Raw genomic sequence first — 23,232 nt, 5'->3', positions numbered from 1 at the left:
ATATATCTACGAAGGGGATCACAAAATAGTTCGGTATATCAATATTTCGGTATATAAAACATGCCAACAGATGAGGAGTAGGAATCAACATTTATTAGGCCCGAAATAATTCGGCGGTGCATGCAGGCACCAGACGGTGTGGTTCTCTAGTTACGGGACCCATATGTTCCCAGCAACTCCTGGCCCCTGTCCATCAGTGCGAGCTGCATCGATAGGGCGGGGCTGGATAACAAGGCCTCCCATCGCTCAAGGGGTTGGGGATTGGGGGTATTGGCGGGAAGGGGTGGGGGGGTGGTCTTGAGTTTTGTGCACTCTGCCAAAACGTGCGGCAGGGTGCCCTTTTCTTTTTTGCACAAAGGACAGAGCATATCGTGTTCCGCAGGGTACATGCGATTCATCAGTACGGGATGCGCAAGCGATCCCGCCTGCACTCGACGCAGGATCGTCTGTTGTTGCCTGGTGAGTTTAGGGTGCGGTTCTGGCGGTCTGCACCTTTCCTCTCGGTACATCCAGGTAATTTCCCAAAAGCTGGTAACCGGAAGCGGTAGCTCTTCCGGCTCGTGCTCGCCCCGGATTGACATTTCTCGGGCATGGTAGTCTGCGATGGTGTTGCCTGCTACCTGCTAGTGAGCTGATGCCTACAAACAGCTTAAATGAACGCTTAACTTAAGAACTTAAGTGAACACGATGCCTTACGAAGCATCGTGTTTAGGGTGTCCCTATTTGCCTTCGTCAGCTGGAGATAGGGGGCGGAGTGGGTAACCCACGACACGACGAACGCGCGTATCAGGCGCATGGCATCGTCCTCTTTGAGGCCTCGGTTTCTGTTAGATACCCTTCTAATTATACTGAGTATCTGTTCGGTTGTTCAGTTCATGTGCTGTGTGTTGTCAGTGCACGTTAAAGAACCCCAGGTGGTCGAAATTTTCGGAGTCCTCCACTACAGCATCTCTCATAGCCTGAGTCGCTTTGGGACGTTAAACCCCACAAACTAACCAAACCAACCAATCTTTATCTTTGTGACGGTGGCGTGTGCCTTCCCGTCAGTCTGAAGTAGTAGGCCAAGGATCCTAATCTGCTTTCTTGGCTTGATGGTCGTTTCGTCGATGGTGACGATCACGTTTGGCAGCAGCTCTTTCTTGGATTTTCCCGGTTGGATAATAAGCAGCTCTGATTTCTGGGGAGCGCAGCTCAGTCCGCACAACTTTGCATACTCGTGCACGGTCGTTGCCGCCTTCTGCAAGGCTTTCTCCATCCAGGCATCAGACCCGGCTCGAGCCGTCCACATCTTAATATCGTCAGCGTAGAACGCGTGGTCCACGGCTTCGATTTGCTTGAGTAGATCAGGCAGGGGCAGGAGGGCCAGATTGAAGAGCAGGGGCGACAAGACTGATCCCTGTGGGGTGTCCTTATCACCGAGCTTGACAGGGTCCGACTTCTCTTCCCCTATCCTGATGGTCACTGTTCGGTTTGACAGAAAATCTTTGATGTAGCTGAATGTCTTTCGGCCACACTTGGTCATATTCAGATTCTGCAACAAGCTCGCGTGGGACACATTATCAAACTCTCCCTTCAAGTCAAGGGCGAGTATCTTGCATGGCACTTACCTCGTTGCTGGCTTGACGACCAGTTCGTGAAGTTGAATCATCATGTCTTGGGTGCTGAGATGTTGCCTGAAGCTGTACATCGTCTCCGGCATCTAATCCGTTTCTTCGAGGTGCTTCTGCAGCTGGCGAAGGACCATGCACTCCATCACCTTCCCCGCGTAGGATGTGTGGGAGATGGGGCTGCATGTTGTATATCGTGAGGCCCTTCACTGTAACACAGAAGCGTGGATATGGTGTACCCATGCTAACGGCGTGCTTCCTGTAGTGATGTGCACACCTGAGCACCAAGCTTTACCTCAGGCGAGGGATCGGAATGAGGGGCGCACTAGGTACGAGCACGCTCCAACTCTGGTATGGAGCATTGGACCTTGCGCTGCTCGCACCTCGCTTCTCGCACTGTACAGCACAAGTGCCGTTGAGTTCACTTCAGAGCTGCTACAGATGAGAGAAGCCATTGCTAGTTGTAAAAGGCCTAATTTTGTTACTGGTACACTGTATATGCAGTAAAAACATGGGTAAAAAATGGTGCAGTTGATTTCTTCTCCTTTCTCAGCAGCAAAGTGGGCCAAGTGAGAGCCACTGTAAGCCTTCAGTCAGCAAGGCTGGCTTTACCACATTACAGCAGTGTTGCGTGGAAGGCAAGCATGGCAGACTGAAAAGCACGTTTACTTTGTCATGCAGTTTTAGTGTTAGCAACTGCCAGTAGGTACCCAAGGCTGCACAGCCAACCCTGCTTCGCACGCACAAAATGATTCTGGGTGTGCTGTTAGGAGAAGCACATTTTGTAGGGGTGTGGCATGCCATTTCATATATTGAATGTTCCACTAAACAGGAGTTCAGCAAGTGCGAATACCACTCCTATATGTTGCATGGGATTTTCAAGAAGATATTTTGAGAGTTCAATTCTGTCAGCAGCAATTCCATATATCCATGTTCAATATATCCAGGATTGACTATATATGTTAGCCAGGTTATTGCGTTTAGGGCAAAGGAATTATTACTGACAAATGCCTGTTACTAACTAAAAGCGTGTTAACATTTTTTTTTTTTTTTTTGCACTTGTTGTATGCGAATGACTTTTCATACTGTCTTTTTATCAGCCTTTGCCGATTCAGAAGAATCTTGAAATTATCATGTGGAAAATAAATGCTACTGTAAAATCAGACTCTCTGGGTCATGAGCATAATTTTTTATCTGATGTCATCCTTGTGTCCTGTGCCTTTTTTCCATGTGGCCATTGAGAAAGCCTGTTAACACAGGTTATTAGCGAGTTCTGAGTTTCTGCTTTTCTTGAAGTAAGTATTAACGAAGAGTAGACTTTCTCTCCTTTTGAAAAAGTCATGCCCGCGTATGCCAGCTGACTTATGGAAGTTGTTTTGATACAGAATTATGATGTGGAACATTTTTTTTTTATGTGCTCATCGTGAATATGCTTTTGGCAGAAGTGCAGTATTGCACATTTGGAAGACACTTTTCATTTGGCGTTTTTGTGGAGCACATAGCCTTTGAGTTCTCACTCAGGCATGATAAAAATTTTGTTTCTTAATGAAGCATTCTTGGGAACCGAACAGTGAACCTGCTAAGGCATGCTGCCGGTAATCAGAACAGGATTTCCTGCTGCGGTAAAGGTGTCAGGCCAAAACATTCTATACAATGTTACTTTTTAATGGAGCATTGCAGAAACTTGGCAGTATATGTACTGGGTGTTTCAATGAACCTTTTCAAAAATTCCTGAAAATAGGAGTGTTATGTATACGCACAATAGCAACTCTCCTTCTCATCCTGTCGCGCCATCTCTACGTGGCCGCTTCACTCCTAACAAGGCTCCACAGCCAGTGCCAGCTACGTAACAGCAAACCAAGCTCGATCCTGAATAGACCTCAGTTCCTTTTCTGTTCACAACTGGGCTGGTTCGTGTCGTCAGCCTCTCCGATAATAACCAAACATAACATGGTGTCAGAGCAACCTAGAACCCCGTAAATATGGCCAGTGTGTTTCTGCAACCATTTCCTCACTTCGAGCCCGGCGACAACCTGCATCAGGCATGGGAGGACTGGAAAGACTCCTACAACATTTACGAACTCGCATGTGAGTACGCCAGCAAGCCTCCCGCTACTTGCAAGGCCCTACTCCTCCATGCTCTCAGGCCCCGCGGCCGACGCGTCGCCCAGACATTCCTCCCTCAACCTCCGAGCGCCGACGGCGCGCAGACGCCGGATCAAGTTACATAGCTCCTCAAGCAGTTCGATTCTCTGTACAAGCGATACAAAAACGTAACACAAGCGTCGGCTGTCTTCAACAGCATGTAACGAAAAGCAGCCGTTCAACGACTTTGTAACTGACCTCTCGAGACGAGCAGAAAAATGCGATTTTGGAGAAAAAGCAGAGAGGCTCATCGGGGACCGCATCGTTGTCGGAGCTGCAGCATTGAGGGAGCAACTTTTCCGAACAGCACCTCACGCTTGACAATAATTACAACATGCAAAGCAGCAGAGATTTTCTAAGAAGCACGTAAAAGACCTGCAAGAGCTCAAGCTTGAAGTGCAAGCCATAAGCAATCAGAAAAGATGGAACTCTTCAAAACAACTAGCTTCGAGGACCTCGCATTCAATTCCGAAGCAGAAGCAGCAACGCGAATGCTCGCGCTCTGGAACAACGCACAAGCCGCGCACCTGTCTTGCTTACGGTCACAACTGTTACGCCTACAGCAAATTCGGGCATTTTCGCGCATGTGTAAACAACGCCAACGAGGCAGCAGCTCCACAAGACAGCAAATCGAGCTCCTTGAAGGTCCTCAGCAGCAGGATCAACAACAAGAATTCTTTCTGGAGAGTCTTGACCTCCTCAACGTAAACCACGCCTTAGAATGGTTTGAAACAGTCTGCATGAATGGTCACAGCATCGGGTTCAAGTTAGACACCGGCTCCGACGTGAACATCATGCCCATGCATCAAATCAGAAATTGGCATATGCACGAGTGACGACGTACAGCGGGCAGGAACTTCCTATATATGCTGAATGCCAACTTCAATGCTCAGCGGGCGAAAACTCCTGCATCTTGAACTTCCTCGTCGTCAACCAGCCGCTGAAGCCAATCTTAGGGGCCGACGCGTGCAAGGCATTGCATCTCATCAAAAGAGTACAGCCGCAGCGAACAACTGTAACTGCATGCACAGCAACCCAGACTATAAGGAACATGCTAAACGACTTTTCTGATGTATTTGAAGGCATTGGGAAATTATCTGGGGTGTGCTCCATACAACAGAAAGGAGTGATTCCTACGGTGTCAGCTCCACGCCGAGTACCCTGCGCAATAGAGCACAAAGTGAAGGCCAAACTGCAACGTATGGAAGAGAACGGCATCATAATGAAGGTGACAGAGCCATCTGAGTGGGTTCACCCAGTTGTCATTATTCGCAAAAACGATGGCAACGTAAGACTGTGTTTGGACCCTCGCAACCTGAACGCAGCTGTGAAAAAACAGCACTATCAGGTTCCAGTCCCTGAAGAGTTGTTCGCAATGCTGAATGGTGCAAAGATTTTCCCTGTTCTCAATGCTAAAAGTGCATTCCTCTAGCTGGTCCTAGACGAGCCAAGCTCGCGCTTGTGCACTTTCACGACACCCTGAGGACGCTATCGTTTTCTTTGGGTTCCATTCGGCCTTGCAGCAGCTCCTGAACTTTTCCAACAAGCCATAGACAGGGTGTTTGAGCAGCAACTCACTGTCAAGCCCTATTTTGACGACATCCTTGTGGCATCAAGAAGCCTTGAAGAACATGCAAGCGACCTGAGACAAGTGCTGACCATTGCCAGAGCCAACAACCTAAAGCTTAACAAGGAAAAGCTCCAGCTGGCTTTGACGTCCATTACATACCTTGGACACCAACTATCATCCCATGGGATTGCTCCAGATCCAGCAGAAGTGACAACCATCGAATCTATGCCACTGCCAACAAACAAGCAAGAACTGCAGAGATTTCTTGGAATGGTTACCTACTTGACGAAATTCATTGCCAACTTTTCGGAACTCGCAAGCCCTTTTCATGAACTACTGAAGACGGATGTCTACTGGCACTGGATGCAGCAACATACCGACATCATCAAGCTCTTGAAGTCAAGGTTGATTACAGCACCCGTGCTTCACTATTTTGATCCATTAAAGCCCGTGACAATTTCTACGGATGCCAGCTCCTACGGAATGGGATCAGTCTTACTGCAAGAAGGCAGACCCGTGGCCTACGCTTCAGCAGCTCTCGCAGTCACCCAGCAGCAGTATGCACAAATCGAGGAAGAACTGCTAGCTGTCGTGTTTGCGTGTGAAATATTTCATTACTAGACGTTCGCACGAGAAGTGACCATACAGTCGGATCACAAACCTCTGATTAGCCTGCAGAATAAGGACCTGAACAAAGTGTCACCCCGACTTGAAAAGCTACTACTGTGCCTCCATCGGTACACCGTGACTGACTTACGTTCCAGGAAAACAGCTAGCAGTTGCAGATGCCTTGTCAAGAGCTCTTGATGGGTCAACAAGAATAGAAACAGCAGATCACGACCCCGGACTTGACGTTTCAAGTTTGGTTCAAGCAACTCCTAGCAGACTTCATGAGATCGCTGAGGAGACATCACGAGATTCGACTCTTCAAACAGTAACCAAATACATCAAAGAAGGATGGCCTCAAAGACTCACACAGGTAGACAACAGTCAAACCATTCTACCATATCCCCTTCAGGCGCCAATTAAAGTTTTTGAAAGGAAAATTTTTTTTTTGCGCCAGGCGTGATCAGTAGGCCTTGCAGAATTCAAATATAAAAAATTATGCAGAAATATTTATATTTTTTTCGCGCCTCAAAGCTGCTACAGGAATGAAAACATTTTAGCATTTTCTGCATTTTATAACTAATTATTAGGCATGAATAAATGTTTTCCTCTCAGAATACCTTGCGCTTTCAAGACTATGACACCTGCACGCAAATAAGCGTATTACGTACTGCTCTGCACGAAATAACGAAGTGCCGCGGCCACTTCAACAATTTCGGCATTAAGACACCGTGTCCACATTTGTGGACGCGAAACTTTGAAAGTCCACTGAAGCACTTTTTCAATGTCTAAGATAACGAAATCTTACACGTAACATCTACATTCCCTTATTGACACCTTCATTACAAGAAATAGTATTATTAGGCATCGGTTTAGAAAGAGGCATGCAATAATTAGAGCTGCTGATTCGTCCTGGCGTGAAACGCTGCGACGTCCATCTTTGCTTGCTGTTTACAAAAACATTTCGCTGTAGCAACAAGATATGGCGCCATGTACTCGACAGGGCGATTCCAAATGTTACGGGTGCCAAATTCAAAAGCAGAAATTCGCACTCCATGGAAAGATATAGGAAATTTGGGTCACGTCCACATATGTGGACACAGCGCCTGAAGGGGATATGAGAAGCGAGCTCTACACAATAGAAGGCTTCGTGTGCTACGGCCAACGCTTGGTTATACCAGCAGCATGCCAGGCAAATGTGCTTTGCACGCTCCACCTAGCACACTGCAGAATCGTTGCGTGCAAGAATTTGGCAAGCCAGAGTGTGTCTTGGCCAACTCTAAAACAGGACATCGAGACTTTCGTCTAGAGTTGCTACATATGGGGGGAGGGGGGGGGGGGGTATATTACATCAAATTGGCAATCCACACCAGCCTGTATTGGACCAAGACCTTCCTGATCGACCTTGGCAACAACTCGCCATGGACTTCTTCCATCTGCAGGGAAAGACATACCTGTCGATTGTCGATTATTTTTCCAAGTATACAAAGGTCCGGCAAATGAGGACAACCACAGCAAGTTTGCTGATACAGGTACTGAAGGAAACATTTGCCAGGTTTGGCATTCCAGTGACAGTCATATCTGATCAGGGAGCACCCTTTGACAGCGACGAGCTCAGAAAGTTCTTTCGTGATTGGGATGTGACACACCAGCAGTCTTCTTCCTTGTACCCCCATAGCAATGGTCAAGCGGAAAGAACAATACAAACCATCAAGGCAATGATAACTAAAGCAACCGAGGAAGGCAAGGACCTAGCAGTAGTGCTCCTCAACTACCGCTCCATGCCAATACCAGGAAAAAAATCACCGGCTGAGCTCCTGATGGGTAGAAAGCTTCGCACATTCCTACCAACACTACCAAGTGCCTTGAAACCAAGCTTTCCAACTGAGGCTCACCAGAATCTTCTGCAAGAACGGCAGGAACAACAACACAAGCATGCTGACCTGCACACAAGAAACCTTCCCCCGCTTGTTTCTGGCCAACTCGTATGGCTACGAAATAGCCGCAACTGGACAAAAGTCACCATGGTAAACGTGGGCCCAGAGCCTAGAAGGTACACCATGGAAACAGACACCGGAGGCATCTTTGTAAGAAATCGAATCCACCTGTGACCTCGAACAGCGGAACGTCCTACTGCCCAAACTTCGCCGGCAGACTACGAGGTAATCGATTCAAGCACTCCTCAACAGAACCCAGAATATCCGGTGCTTCCTCCCCAACCACTTCAAGTACCTCCTCGCCCACCTCATACTACTAGATCAGGAAGAAGGATCAAGCCTCCTGCACATTATCCAAGCACAATCAGTGACTTCAGATAATCAGGATATTCCGTGTGCAACCTTCTCAATTTTCGTTAAAGAAGGGCGTGTTATATGTACGCACAACAGCAACTCGGCTTTTCATCCTGTCGCGCCATCTCTACGTGGCCGCCTCACTCGTAACAAGACTCCACAGCCAGTGCCACCTACATAACAGCAAACCAAGCTCAATCCTGAATAAACCTCAGTTTCTTTTCTGTTCACAACTGGGCTGGTCCGTGTCGTCAGCGTCTCAGACAATGGACAAACATAACAGGAGGTTCAAAATAGAAAAAAAGATATTTGCAGGAACGAACTCTCCGATATGGCAGGCACTATATGCTGCAAGACACCTCTAATTGACAAGCGAATTAACTGAAATTAACTAATTAACTTCCTAGTTATCACAGTTGGGTAGCTAGTCCCTAAAGCTGAGGTGTCTTGTGACTGAATAAATATACAACGTTTAAGATCACTGTGGCCATTTGTATTGGGGGAATGCGTAAGCATGTCACGCGTTGCTAGGCGCAGCTACTATATCAACCGCGTCTTTTGTACGTCATACTTGTTACATATTTTCGGACGCCTTTTTTCCCTTCTGTTCGCTTCAATTATACTTCCTTTGATTAATTGACACCCTGTATACACTTTCTTATCACTTTCACTCGTTTATTCGGCTTTTTCATGTCTAAACAGGTCCATTTCTGGTTTAAAGACGTCACATCCGACGTCAACATAACTGTCACTATTCCGACGTCCTCATAGGTCATGTGGATGGAAGTGGGGTACCACGTGACTCCCCTTGGACATCAACATTATCCTTCTTGGCTATTTTGACATCTGGTTGACTTAATTGGCTCTAATTAATTATGCTGCATGCACCAAATTTTCTCCCCGAGAAAAATTTTTCATCCTCTATCTAGTGCAACCATTCTTTTTCTTATCACGCTTCTCGTTCTAACGTAATCCTGCCGCTGGTGACAATACCCGACGTCTGATTGACTTAATTGGCTTTTATTACTCTGCATGCACCAAATTTCTTCCCCAGCGAGATTTTTTTATCCTCTATGTGCAACCATTCGTTTTCTTATCACTCGTTTCGTTCTAACTTATTATTGCTGACAAACTTCTGATGACCCGACCTTGAAAACATACCCACTTAATGCTTACGTATTTATATAACTGCGCGATGTGTAGGCTGTGCTTTCCTAAAGAGAGTCATCCCAAAAATAAGGTCTGCAGTTTTGTTATAAGTGGACAGAAATGTTTATTTTCTGTAGTTTACAAATCATCTGAAAGGCTGGTCATTCCTTTTTCACCCACATAATCGCTGTTGTGAACTTTGCTTTGTTTTTAAGCGCACAATATTTTGTATATGTTTGCAATTCCATCACAGTGAAGTAAATGTTTAGCAACAATTGCCCCGCCGGGGTGGTGCAGTGGTTACGGCGCTCGACTCCGATCGAATCCCGGCCTCGGCGACCGCTTTTCGATGGAGGCGAAAAGCAAGGTGCCCGTGTGCAGTGCAATGTCAGTGCACGTTAAAGAACCCCAGGTGGTCGAAATTTCCGGAGTCCTCCACTACGGTGTCTCTCATAGCCTGAGTTGCTTTGGGACGTTAAACGCCACAAACCAAACCAAACCAATTCCTCACTTCTGCGCTGTAGAGGCCTGGGGGGTGAGGGGGTGGGGGGGGGGGATGCTGCTGTGAAACTTGGCTCCCCCTAATGTAGAACCTTGCACACATCTATGGCCACTAGGTGTGAAGTCCGGACTGTAGGATGTGTGGGTGATGACATTCCAGCCAAACTGTTGCAGGAGAGCGATGGTTTGGCGGGCAATGTGCGGGCAGTTTTCGTGAAGAAGGCACATGCCCTTGCTAACATTTCTGTTCTGCAATTTTGAATCACCCGTCTGAGTTTTTTAGGTGTCCTACAATATCTGTCCGCATTTATTGTGGTCCTAGGAGCCATGAAGTCTACCAACAAAACCCTCTTTCGATCACAAAGCAAAGTTGCCATGATATTGTCGGTAGACTGTGTTCACTTGAATTTCTGCGGCGTGGGTGAAGAGGAATGCCGCTACTCCCGATTCTTGTTTAGTCTCGGGTGTGAAGTGGAATGCCCAGGTTTCCTCACTTGTAACAATGTTTATCCAAAATGATGTCCTTTTCATCTCGATAGCTCCAGAAAAATTTGTGGGAGGAGCCAAAGTGTTGCTGTTGATGGTCACTGTGAGCATTCGCTGGACCCATCTTGCGCACACCTGCCGATATTTCAACTTTTCTGTCAAAAATCTGATGAATATGGCTTCTAGAAACATCGGGAACCAAAATGCAGAGTTCGTCGATCTTGCTGCATCGTTTCTTCGACCTCCGCGACTGTCTCGCCAGAACTTGAGGGTCTCTCGCTTCTTTGTCGTGAATTTCAGTGCAACCAGTTGCAAACTATACCTACACACTTGCGGATGTTTTTAATATCCATGCACGCATCTCTGTACACTTGTCAACTGGAGATGAATTTCGATAGGTTGAATGCCTGTTGCATTAAAAACCAAATAACTACACGAAGTTTGCACCTGGTGGTAGCGACAAATGGGAGCCATTTCAAACGGCTGCCGAGTCAAGACTGACTGTCCCTTTCGGGCTGAGTCATGGCTTGTTTGAGAGAGAAGGAAAAATAGTTTCCCCGCAAATAATTTCCCTGCGGCCTCAGCCCTTTGGAGACCTTACTTTTGGGATTGTCCTCTTATAAACTGTTGTATTATAACAAGGCTGCTTATCAGCAGTGCTGAAAAGGGGCACCAAGTTCAACACTTCCATGTAGCCTGCCTGGATAATGTGACAAGGATAAGTAAATGGAATGCTTTGGTAAGCTGTCAGCTGCCTTAATGTAATGTGGCTGACGCTAGTGAGAACATGAGTGATGTTCTTGTTTGCTTTGGCACAGTATTAAAAAAGGCAGTTGTGGCGAATTTGTGTTTTTGAAATTATTCGTTACATAGGCGATGTTATTGAGGTTGGTGACAACTTGCTTCAAGTGGGAACTGAAAGGTGAAAGTAAAAGAATGCTCTTTTGCCTTCTTGGCTCTTAAGAAGCCTTTTGAAAGCCAGCTATCGATGATCTGTTGTGATTGACATGTAAAGTGTTCCATGTGCTTCATTGAAGGGCAATTTCGATGGTTTTTTTCATCAGTTCGAGTAATTAATTTCATTACATTCATCGGTGTGTCCCAACTCGGACACACACAAAAAAAGAAAGATTTTTTGAAATTCCAAGTGGGGAACTATTTTTAAAATGAAAGAACAGCAAACCGAAATGGGTTTCATGGCCAGAAACGACATTCCAGTTGGCATATTGGGATGTCATATACAGTATTCGAAAAACACTCGCGTGCTCTTTAGATGGTGGAAATAGTCTGGAAATCATAACACAGTGCACAAAGTACCTGAGCTAGCCTTACACAGGCCTCAAAATTTCATGACCACATGGGAAGCAGGCTACTAGTAGCATGGGTAGTAATGTTTGTGGTGTCACAAATCATATGCAATGTTGCCCGCAGAAATCATCTGAACTAAGGCCACAAAACCTGCACATTTTAAAATTCAGTTGTGCATGAATGAATTATCGCTTAGTGCCCAAATTTGGTAGAATGCATCAGGGTGACGAGGAAAACGTACAGTAGTATTTTTACCAGAACATGTAAACGTCTAAAAACCTCCGGAGTTGCTCCTTAAGCACCCTAGACATCAAAGCCAGGTTTAAAGCTGATCACTCGAAAGAGGTAGTCAAACATTTTAGTGTGAAATAGTTTGTTACCTTGCTTTAATCTTGTACTGGCCGAATAAGTTTACTGTAATGATTGCTACCTTTTACTTATTTAGTAACCTAATTATGCCTAGTATGGTAGGAACATAGCCAGTAGTTCTCTCCAACAATCTGCAGAAGAAAGTGAAAATGAAGGTAGGCACTCTATCTAGTCTGCCTGAAGCTGTGAATGTATCAAGTCATTGTTAGTAGCTTTGCTTGTCCTTGCGGAGCAGGTTTTCCTTGTAGCTGAAAATGGCAGTGAGCCACAAGTTTGAAGGTGGTCATTAAAAACTTTTTTTTCTTTCTTGTAGGGCAATGGACCTTTCTGAAGTTGCCGATCAATGGATTGAAGAATTTTTCCAACTTCATGTGGAGGTGCATGTGGCAGCTCCGGTTACTTGCCAATTTGTTGCAAACTGATAGAGGCTTTGGACTGCCTTCTGACAGGTATTTCTAGTACAGTACAACTGTCGGCTTACATTGAGCATTTTGCTTACATTCTTACTTTATACATCTTGGGGCAGAGAGCATACAATGGATTTATGACAAATGGTAGGCACTACGACACTGCTGTGTTGAAATTTTAAGCAGAATATCGATAACTGTCCCTTGGTGCATCATACGTTGCTTAAATGTAGTTCGCCATGCAATGTCACATCGTTTCCGACATTATATCCCACAGTGATGACTGCTGTTCATTTCTCCACCACATTCACCCCTTTAGTTTATGTTACATAAGAACTGCATATCAAAAACACAATAAAAATGCTAAAAAAAAAAGATAAAAGTAGTTGAGTATTTTATTCACTTGACTTCAAACTCGTGCAGTGCCCCTGCATGTGTCTTGTCAGGGAGGTTTTCTTTCTCCTCTTTGTTGTTAATGATGCATTTTGTTTTAATTGCCAACCATATATGCTTGCTAGGAATTATTTCGGGCTATAGAATGTATGCTTGTGGGTAAACGCTACTAAAAAGCATTGCTTGAGTCCACTTTTGTCTGGTGCTAGCTGCTCGCCACTGCGTAACAAAGCCGTACATATGTGCTATGCTTTGCATAAGTTTCCAGGCCAGCACACCAGTGATCAGAGGAGAGACACACACGTTTCTTGATAACTTGACTGTGATCATAAGTTTGTGCAAGCTTGCTAATGTTAGCACAGTTACGCTTCAGCTCTTTTATTCACGAAACCGCTCAGTAGGAGCAATAACTGTGTCACTGTAATCCTCCGTACTGACTCTGTTCAGTGCCTTTTTGGCCTGGATGCTTTTACAACAGGTGACCTACACACACACACATGCACATACACAGTGCCCTGTTGTGCTTACATCACCAGGCTTATCTAAAGTAAAAGTGATACACTGTGGAGCATAGAAGGAAAAACATGGCTGCAGCTTCTAGGGTTTAGAGACTGCACTTGAGAGAGAAAACAAGAGGGCCATTTTTTATTACCCGTATCTCTGGCGCTACAGAAGATAGATCGAAAATTTTGAGGAGGGATGATAGGCGATTCAGTATCTGCCAGTTTAATCCGCCTTTTGCGCGAATTTTCTGCGCATGCGCGAAGTCGTAGCGGCGACCGATGGAAACACATTGGACGGCGTTTCTCGGCGCCGCCAATGCATGGGGGCTGGCGGCACCGGGCGGCACGGTGACCGTCACAGGCTTGGCAAAGCGATGCCAACCACACCTGCCGCGTACAGCTGCCACTCTCTAAGCGTGCCAAGATGCAAGACGCGGTTTTTCAGGTTTCCTTCGGCGAGCCGCGACCAACAACGACGTGAAGCTTGAATTAGGACCACCAAGCGTCAAGATGTGAATGGCCGACCTTAGCAACCGACTGCGTACGCTCGACTGTGCGAAAAACACTTCGTTACAGGTATGTATGCATCTAAAGGAAATGTGCATGATGAAAAGTATCTACCGGAGTTTGCACCAAGCCTGTAACCCACCAGTGATAGCCACAATGAGCATTTGTTCGGCGCGTCTGATGGCGATGTATTTTGTCGTTTGTTTTCTTTATGTGCGAAGGGGCCGGGTAGCGGAGATATCACAGGCTGCTGTGTGCGCTACACCGTAATATTTAGCATGCTTTATCGCGACTGCCGCCTGACTAAAAAGAAAAAACGATTGGGCGTTTGTTGTGATGCACCGCCGTTCGCGAGCCGAGTGGTTGAGCTGGTCAAGAGGCTCGCGAACGGCAGTGCATTAAAACGGCGTATTTTTTTTCTTGTTAGTCAGGTGGCAGTCACAATAAAAAATGCTAAATATTACGGCCTAGCGCACACAGCCGCCTGTGATATCTAAGCTACCTAGCCCTTTCGCACATAAAGAAACGACAAAATACATCGCCTTCAGGCCCCGGCGCAACTAAAGCAATCACGCACCGAAGAAATCCTCTTTGCAGCTATCACTGGTGCGTTACAGGCTGGGTGCAAACTCTAGTAGGTACTTTCCATCATGCATATTTCCTTTAGACGCATACATACCTGTAGTATCTGTGTTTTTGCCGCTCGGACCATATGACGCCCTTGACACTCTTGCACGACGTACAGTATTTTTTTTTACCTTAAATGCTCGCCTTCGTGCACGCCAAAACATTCAGATTTTGTTCCTTTGGTGTATGCAATCAGATGCACTTCGTTAGGGAGCTTGATAATCGTCGTCTTCGTCCAACCGTTTGCAACGGCAAGGAAACCGCCCGGCACAAATGAGTCTCCTGGAGGGTTCATGCTCGTTCACTTGCAGAGTGGATCGCTCTGGACATAGAACAGGGTTGGTTCCTGGCCGAAATGCGCATCCGACATGTTAGAGATGCACATGTGTCACCAAGTCGTTGATTCCGCAGAAATCGCGGCGGAGGCAGAAAGGTTGTGGATCCTTTCACACCAGAATGATCATTCGCTGTGCACTGAGAACCTTTTCACCACTGCGACCACATCCGTTCTGACTCACGAGGGCAGAAATCGGCTACAGCGCTGAATCATCCGTTGGCAGAAAAATGCCGCGCGTTTCCTGCAGGTGTGCATTCCGGCCGGGACAATGCCCTTTTCAGGGGGTGTGTATAAGTGCCTCTCTGCCAAGCTTCGTAGATGAAATCCTATAGCTGCACGCTTGTAGATGACGCGAGGAGGAAGCGACGCCCATCGCAGCATGCCGGCGCCGCGGTGACCGCATTGTGCTCGGTAACTCAAGACAACCCGCGCATCTGCGCCACTCGAAGTCACAGGAGACGATTCCACCTAGCTCTGCAGCATCAACAAACCCCTGGCTGCTTTGCCCTTTGAGATCCCTCTCTCTTTCTCTCTGCCTCCGCGCTCTCCTGTCTTCCGAAAACCTGCACGCTGAGAGCGTCTCATTCTGTCACGTCGAACACGGCCCGCGCTACACGCTCTTACAATACGAAGATAGTATATGCGTGCGTTATGAGTGGATTGTGAAAACGCTGTACATTCCCCCATACTGCGTGAACATGATATACTGCAATCACTGTTACTATTTTCTGCCCCGAGGCCAAAAGAAGGGGGAGCTTTCGCTTTCTACCTGCGTTGGCATGGCCTTTCCATATGGTGCGCCTTCGTGTCGTCTGCTACACTGCCGTCCAATGTCTTTCTCGCCCGCTCCCGCATGATGGCACCATATCCTCCCGCAAAAGGCGGATTGGCATTTTTTTTACCTTTTGAGAGACCCCCTTTCAATGGCCCTTTCATATAATATGTCGAAGAAGCTCTGTGTCGGAAGAAACTATCCCCACAATATTGCTGCCATCTGTTCCAGTCCTTTATGACTTCAAAGAACCCGAAATATTGGTCATCATTATGTACACTTTCCTATGACATGGATGAGAGTTCCTCAGTAAAGTCTGAAATACAGTCAAACCCAGGTATAAGATATTAGTGTTTATATCGAACTGCCTGAATATCCCCTTGGAAATCCCAGGCGAAAGTATAGCAGTGTTATTCGCGTTTATCAAACTCCTGATAACGGAACATACAATGATCAAACTGTTTACCATGCCCCTGCAAGGGACGCTTCTCCTAAGGGTGCTTCCTCAATAACTTTACGCATATGGAGCCGGGTAGGCTGAGCATCCTTGGGCACCTGCTGGCAGTGCTAACGCTGTAAAACTGTGTTACCAGGTGAACTAATCCGTCGAATAGTGGCCTCTGGTTTGGAATCTTTGTTTTGAACGTCACACTGCTGTTATGCGAAGAAGCCATTGTTTGGTGTACTAGTGGTGCGGTGAAGCCAGTCTAGCTCTCGCGTGGCCAGCTTCGTTGCTGAAGGCAACGCAGGAATCCGGTGTACCCAGATTTTTTTAAAGTCGTTATTGCATTTATAATGTACCAGTAACAGAGCTAGTCACCTTATGACCGGTAATGGCCTTTCCCAAAGCACCATTCGTTGCAGCTTTTACGCAATCCCCAACTACAATGGCACTTTTGCCGTGTTGCACGAGGCGCTAGCAGCGCTAGCTCCAATGCTCCAGTCTGGCCCACGGAATGGCACTGCGCCCAAAGTGCCCCCCTTTTTGACACCTGGCACAGATGGCTGCTTTGCATGCTTGCGCGTGTGCCTTGCGGGTCAGTGCACTCGTGGAGAGTGGGGGCTGCCAGTGTTTCGACTGGCAGCACGATCCTAGCGTGGGTGCATCATATTCACGCCTCTGGGTTACAAAGGAGTTCACCTGTTGGCACATTTTATATATATCGAATTTTGATATATCATACTAGTTGTGATTCCTGTCGATTTTGTTATATCTGGGTTCGGCTGTATATCGCTAGTCTAAATTATTAGAGTTCGAAAAATCAGTTGGTTACTTTATTGGTCAACTAGTGTGCGTGTGCATTATTCAACGCATACGAATGTGAGCTGAAATATACTAGTGGTTCTGTGTCAAGTATGTGAAATTGTGGCAAAATAGATGGAGGTTGCTGCTACTCATATATTTGCGTTGTGGTAATTTCGTTCTAATAATTCAGTGCATAAGTACTGCGGGAAATATTTGGATCTGCTATATGGATATAAAATTGGAACTGATACAATGGAAATGAATTGTCAGCCTCCCACAGCAATAATTCTTTCAGCATGCTGTCAGTTTGTGCATGCATCACTGGAACATCACAGACTTACCATTGGTCTTTACTTGTAGGTAGGAAATGCAGCTCTTAATTAAGATATTTTTGTGTGTGTGCTTGTGTGTGGTGCTTATAATTTGCGCATGTGAGAAGTGCCATTTAGTGCTATAAGAAATTGGTTTCCAATCACTACTGTAGATTTTCCTAGATTAATTGTGCTACCTTTTGTGACTGTATTCTTTGTGCATTATGTAAAAGTTGTTATATTGCTAATTACATTCACTTGCATCATCAGAGCGCTCTCATGGAGTTCCTTTTTTTCCTTCTATGTCATACACATTCTTGGTCAAATTTGTTTTCACCACCTATAGATCCTCATCGTTTTCATTAGATATACATAACTCAACAAAATTCTTTATTGCGGGAGACGTGTTGGGAGCACATCCCTGTTTTCTTAGTCCATTTACAACATTGGAAAATGAACAGATATGTGTGCTGCTGTCTGCATTTGCTCAAAAGGCTGAGAGGATATAAGTAGGCTGTTTGTCTGCAGCACTTTGGAATGTAGAAAATGTGGACATGTCAATTGCCTTAGCTCGTTTGAATTTGAGCTTTATGTCACTCGCACAGCGTTTGGGTGCTAGTAAGGCACTTCTTTGGCCAAGTTCATTCTTCTGATGGAAAATGACAGCCAAACAAACGCCTCAAATTGTGCCATATTCCTATGGCAAGTAGTAATGATTATAAAATGCAGTTAAAGCTTTGAAACTTCTGCAAAGAATGTCACATTTGGACTGGTAATAATATTGATACGTGGCAGAAGGCTAGTTCAGGAAAACCACAACAGCTGATGACAGACGTAAGTGTTCTGGCAAGCACCAACCCTGGCCTCGACTTCGTCGTCTCTCACTGTTTTTCATCGTCGTTTTCTTCGGTGGCATATACGTAACATTACCCCGCCACGAAAAGCACTGTCCCGGTGCGTACTATGTCGGGGAACTACAGCTGGAGTGCTAGGGCTTCATGCGAGCGACATGAACGATTTCGGAACGTGACGTATCGAACTGTCGGCGTGGGTGCACAGGGGTGACCTCGTATGTCACAGAAGTGACTGGCCGTAAAACACGGTAGGGGCCTGTGTATCGCGGCAAGAGCTTCTCACAGAGCCCAACTCTATGAGCGGGAGTCCAGAGAGTAGTGGACATCGCGATGTCAAGAATCATGGCGCAGTTTTTGGGAGTTCTAGGAAGAAGCCAGTCGGCGGCGAGCAACAACACAGGCAGCGTCAGCTCGGGATATGGCGTCACGAACATGGGAGCTTGCATCAGCAGCGTGAGGCAGTACGTTGTCAAACGCAAGAGAGTGGTCACGGCCGAACAGAAGATAGAAGGGCGAGCAGCCCATTGTATCATGACGGGAGGAATCATACGCAAATGTAACAAACGGTAAAGTAATATCCCAGTCACGGTGATCAGCCGATACATACATTGACAGCATGTCCATGAGTGTGCGATTGAGGCGTTCGGTGAGGCCGTTCGTTTGTGGATGGTAAGCGGTGGTGAAGTAGTGCTTAATGGAGCAGTATCGGAGAATTTTTTCGACTACTCGAGCAAGAAAGCAACGGCCACGGTCAGTGAGCAGCTGGCGTGGAGCACCGTGGAGCAGGATAACGTCGTGGAGGAGAAACGCAGCCACGTCAGTTGCACAGCTGGTGGGTATCGCTCGTGTAATGGCACAGCACGTAGTATAGTCCGTAGCAACTGCAATCCATTTATTCCCCGAAGCAGACAGAGGGAAAGGCCCGAGGAGATCAAGGCCAACTCTGTAAAATGGGCATATTGGAATGTCGATCGGCTGTAGGGATCCAGCAGGCACAACCGAGGGCTTCTTCCGCCGCTGACATCTGTCACAAGAAGCCACGTAACGACGAACAGAGCGGTAGAGGCCTGGCCAAAAGAAGCGTTGGCGGACGCTGTCGTACGTACGAGATACGCCAAGGTGATCAACAGTGGGTGCGTCATGCAGCTGCTCAAGAACGGTGGCTCGCAGGTGGTCGGGGACTACAAGCAGAAGCTCAATGACATCTCGGCGCATATTCTGCCGGTATAAAGTGCCGTTGTGGAGCACAAACAAAGCAAGGGTAGCGTTAGAGTGATCAGTGCTGAGGCGGTTGATAATGTCGCAAAGCTTGGGATCGAAGCGCTGCTCATGACGAATGTTTAAAAGGTCAGAGATGGACAGCACACAGGTCTCATCGTCACGCTCGCTTTCATGCGGCAGATCTACCAGGTTGCGGGACAGGCAATCGGCATCAGTGTGTAGCCGGCCGGACTTGTGAACGACAGAAAAAGTGTATTCCTGAAGACGCAGTGCCCAACGCCCAAGACGACCAGTAGGGTCCTTCAGCATAGAAAGCCAACATAAGGCGTGGTGGTCGGTGGTGACGGAGAACGGGCGGCCAAACAAGTAAGGAAGAAACTTTGTAATGGCCCACATGAGGACTAAACGCTTTCGTTTTGTGATCGAATAATTCCGCTCAGCCGCTGAAAAGGAGGCGACTGGCATAAGCAATGACGCGAGTGCGGCCCGTCTGCTGTTGGGCGAGAATGGCATCAATACCGTGACCACTGGCGTCTGCGCATACCTCCGTTCATGCTAAGGGGTTGAAGCGTGCCAGGATGGGCGGGTTGGTGAGGGCTGCGATGAGCGCAGAAAAGGCTTGGCCCCAGCAAAATGGAACGTTGTTTTTCAGAAGAAGTGTGAGTGGACGAGCCGTGTCCGCAAATTTAGGGACAAACCGCCAAAAATACGAGCAAAGGCCAAGGAAACTACGAACATCACTGGTACAGCGGGGTGTAGGAAATGCACTTACAGCACGAATTTTGTCGGGGTCGGGTTGAACGCCGTGGGCGTCGCCCAGGTGTCCGAGCACTTTGAGTTCACGTCGACCGAAGCTACGCTTCTCTGAATTCAGCTGAAGGCCAGCTCTTCGGTAGACTCCAATAACGGCATCAAGGCGGTGAAGATGGCTCTCGAAGGTCGAAGAAAAAACAATGACGTCATCGAGATAACATAAGCACGTCGTCCATTTGAAACCACGTAAAAGAGAGTCCATCATACGCTCGAATGTAGCGGGCACGTTACATAGGCCAAAAGGCTTCACCTTAAATTGGTACAGGCTATCGGGTGTGACGAAGGCGGTCTCTCGGTCTCGTTCATCGACTGCGATCTGCCAATAACCGGAACGAAGATCAATCGAAGAGAAATAACTGGCACTGTGCGAGCAGTCGAGGGCATCATCTATCCTGGGAAGTGGGTAAACGTCCTTCTTTGTAACTTTGTTGAGGTGTCGGTAATCAACGCAGAACCTCCAGGTATTGTCCTTCTTTTTAACAAGCACGACAGGGGACGCCCAGGGGCTGCTCGAAGGCTCTATAATGTTTCTTGCCAACATCTTGTCCATTTCATCTTGTATGACGCGACATTCAGAAACGGCGACTCAGTAAGGTCTTCTGTGAATTGGTCTGGCATCTCCAGTATCGATGCGATGAGTAACGAGGGACGTTTGTCCCAAGGGTCTGTTACCAAAATCAAAAATGTCACTGTACAAAGTCAGAAGGTGCGTAAGTGCTTGAGAACGATCAGGATACAAGTCAGGAGCTACCATTCCTGATATGCGGCCTTCATAGGCGGGGACTGTGCAGGTCGTGTCGATACTCCAGCAGTAGTGTCAGGTAAAAGGGTTGACACATTAAAGTCAGACAGTGCGGACAGTTCGGCGAGAGAAATGCCCTCAGGAAGAACTTGCACAGAAAAGCTGAAGTTGAGGACGGGAATATGAGCGTGGTTATTCGCTACGTGCACGATATTGTGAGGGAGAGCTATGCTACGCTGCAGAGTCACGTCGGTTAAGGGGGAAACAACGTAATCGCCATCAGGAATGGGGGGAAAAGGCGACATGAGCACATACGCAGCGGCTTCAGGTGGCAGACAAGTAAATGCAGCGGAGTGAAGACAGAGCGTTGAAGTTTCATGAGCTTGTTCGTCAGGACAGAGCGGCAGGTCTAGATGAAGCAGTCCAGAAGAACAGTCAATAAGAGCCGAGGTTGTCGGGTAAAAAGTCGAGGCCTAATATTGTCACGGGTTCTATCGCTACCCGGACGGCAGTCCAGAAGGACAGGGTCAAAGGACGGGGTTGGGGCGCAGAGGCACAGGAGGCAGAAAGCAGGCGCTTGACCAGGCAAAAGCAGCGGTGGCCCAGAACCACACGCACTCCGCACGATCTTCGTCTTCTTCCCCCTCCAGTACTGACACGGTTAGCGCGGGTTACAATATAACATCTTGAGGGCAACTGGTGATGACTGTAAATAACACAAGGATGTTGTGGCCAGCAATGCTAATTTGTGCAGTACACATGCCGATAACAGTAGCTGTGTTGCCATCCGCAACACGGATGGTAGATGAGGTAGCGGGTGTGAGGACTTTCTTTAGGTGTCGGCGGAGCGAAGAACTGAGGACAGAAATGTGGGCGCCAGTATCAATAAGTGCAGAAATAGGGACTCCATCCACAAGAATATCAATGAGGTTACGTCTAGGTGCGGGGGTCAGTACCAAGTTGGCAGTCCGGGTTGGTAATGCAGTGTCACTCCCGAGCACTGCATTCGCTAGTTTCCCGAGTAGGTGCCGGCGTATGATGGGGAGGAGCTGCGACGAGGTACCGGGGAACGAGATCGAGGAGCGAGGGGAGATGGAGATTGACTGGAGCGACGAGCAGTTGGGACGGTTTCGGTGCGAGGCTCATCCGATTGAGGAGGAAAGTGGCCAGGTCCATCATAGGCGGGGTGGGGCTCGGCTGGGCGAGGGGTGGGGAAGGTATGTCTACGGCAATAACACAAAGTGTGGCCGGCGCGACAGCAAATAAAACAGATAGGCCTGTCGTCTGAGTGCGCCACTCTGCAGGATTGTGACCAACGTAGCGACGTGGGGAGGCTGGGCTGGTGGTTGCAGCAGCCACTAAAGGAACAGGGTGCAATGGTGGCGGGGGCCGCACGGGGCTGGAGGAGAGGCTGACGTTTGCAAGTTCCTGGCGGACAACGGCTTGTATCATGACCACGGTGTCGGGCAGCGGAGACAGGAGTGGTGTAGGAGTTAGGGCCTCGAGTTCTCTCCGGATGATCCGAGTGACAGTCGTGGGATGGGAGGGCTGGTGCAAAGGGGCCAGGTCATCGCAGGATGAAGTAGCCACCATTCTTGGAAGACGCTCAAAGTGATGCACGAGACGTCTTTGTTTTGCCTGCTCAAATTTTCTGCAGACTTGAAGCACTGATTCCCCAGTGGAGCAGTCCGTGCGAAACAGGATGTGGAAGGCATCATCCGCGATACCCTTGAGGATATGCCCTACCTTGTCAATTTCCGCCATGGAGCTGTTGACCTTGCGACACAACGCGAGCACGTCCTGAATGTAGGCAAGGTAGGACTCCGTCGGGGATTGGACACAAGAAGAAAGTTCCTTCCGTTTTTGCGGCCAGAGCCCGCCCAATGGGCTTCCCGAACAGGTCCTGAAGCTTTTTCTTGCAGATGTCCCAAGTAACGAGCTCTTGTTCGGGATTTTGAAACCATGTTCGAGCTGTTCCCACCAAATAGAAGATGATGTTAGCGAACATGATAGTTGCGTCCCAGTGGTTGTTCCTGCTGCTGTGCTCATACTCATCGAGCCAATCGTCCACGTCTGGGTGGTCGTCGCCATTAAAGATGGGAGGGTGGCGAAGTTTCATGAGTACTACTGGCTGAGGTGATGGTCCCGCGGTGGTAGGGGCTACTGCCTCGGAGGTCATCGTGACTGTTTTTGACGTCGTCGTGATGCCAGGTAGATGACGGCTGCTGCGCAAATTCAGCTTTTGGCAGCGTAAATGGGTTAATCTGTGCGCACGGGGATCTTGATTCACCTCCACCAAGATGATACGTGGCAGAAGGCTAGTTCTGGAAAACCACAACAGCTGATGACAGAAGTAAGTGTTCTGGCAAGCACCAACCCTGGCTTCGGCTTCGTCGTCTCTCACTGTTTTTCATCGTCGTTCTCTTCGGTGGCATATACATAACAATATGATGTAGGTTCATACAGC

At 47.7% G+C, this 23,232-nt stretch overlaps 1 protein-coding gene and 1 pseudogene across 3 annotated transcripts in view; one reads left to right on the top strand and one right to left on the bottom strand.

Annotated features, from left to right (window-relative positions):
• Positions 1–13,933, top strand: part of Prp4k (Pre-mRNA processing factor 4 kinase) — an 84,412-nt gene extending 70,479 nt beyond the window's left edge. Inside the window, exon 18 of one of the 3 annotated variants that reach the window (XR_014704165.1) lies at positions 12,346–13,933. The gene's annotated coding sequence lies outside the window, so the exon portion shown is untranslated. The remainder of the gene's footprint in view (positions 1–12,345) is intronic. The other 2 variants (XM_084589961.1, XM_084589960.1) reach the window with 2 other exon arrangements.
• Positions 1–22,944, bottom strand: part of LOC146205297 (uncharacterized) — a 36,938-nt pseudogene extending 13,994 nt beyond the window's left edge.
• Between the last annotated feature and the right edge of the window lie 288 nt (positions 22,945–23,232).

The sequence above is a fragment of the Amblyomma maculatum genome, chromosome 1 (assembly GCF_055883805.1).
Source record: "Amblyomma maculatum isolate TAMU_Amacu chromosome 1, ASM5588380v1, whole genome shotgun sequence".
Taxonomy (NCBI): domain Eukaryota; kingdom Metazoa; phylum Arthropoda; class Arachnida; order Ixodida; family Ixodidae; genus Amblyomma; species Amblyomma maculatum.
Note: the sequence above shows the minus strand (reverse complement) of the source record. Positions and strands in the feature narration are given on the sequence as shown.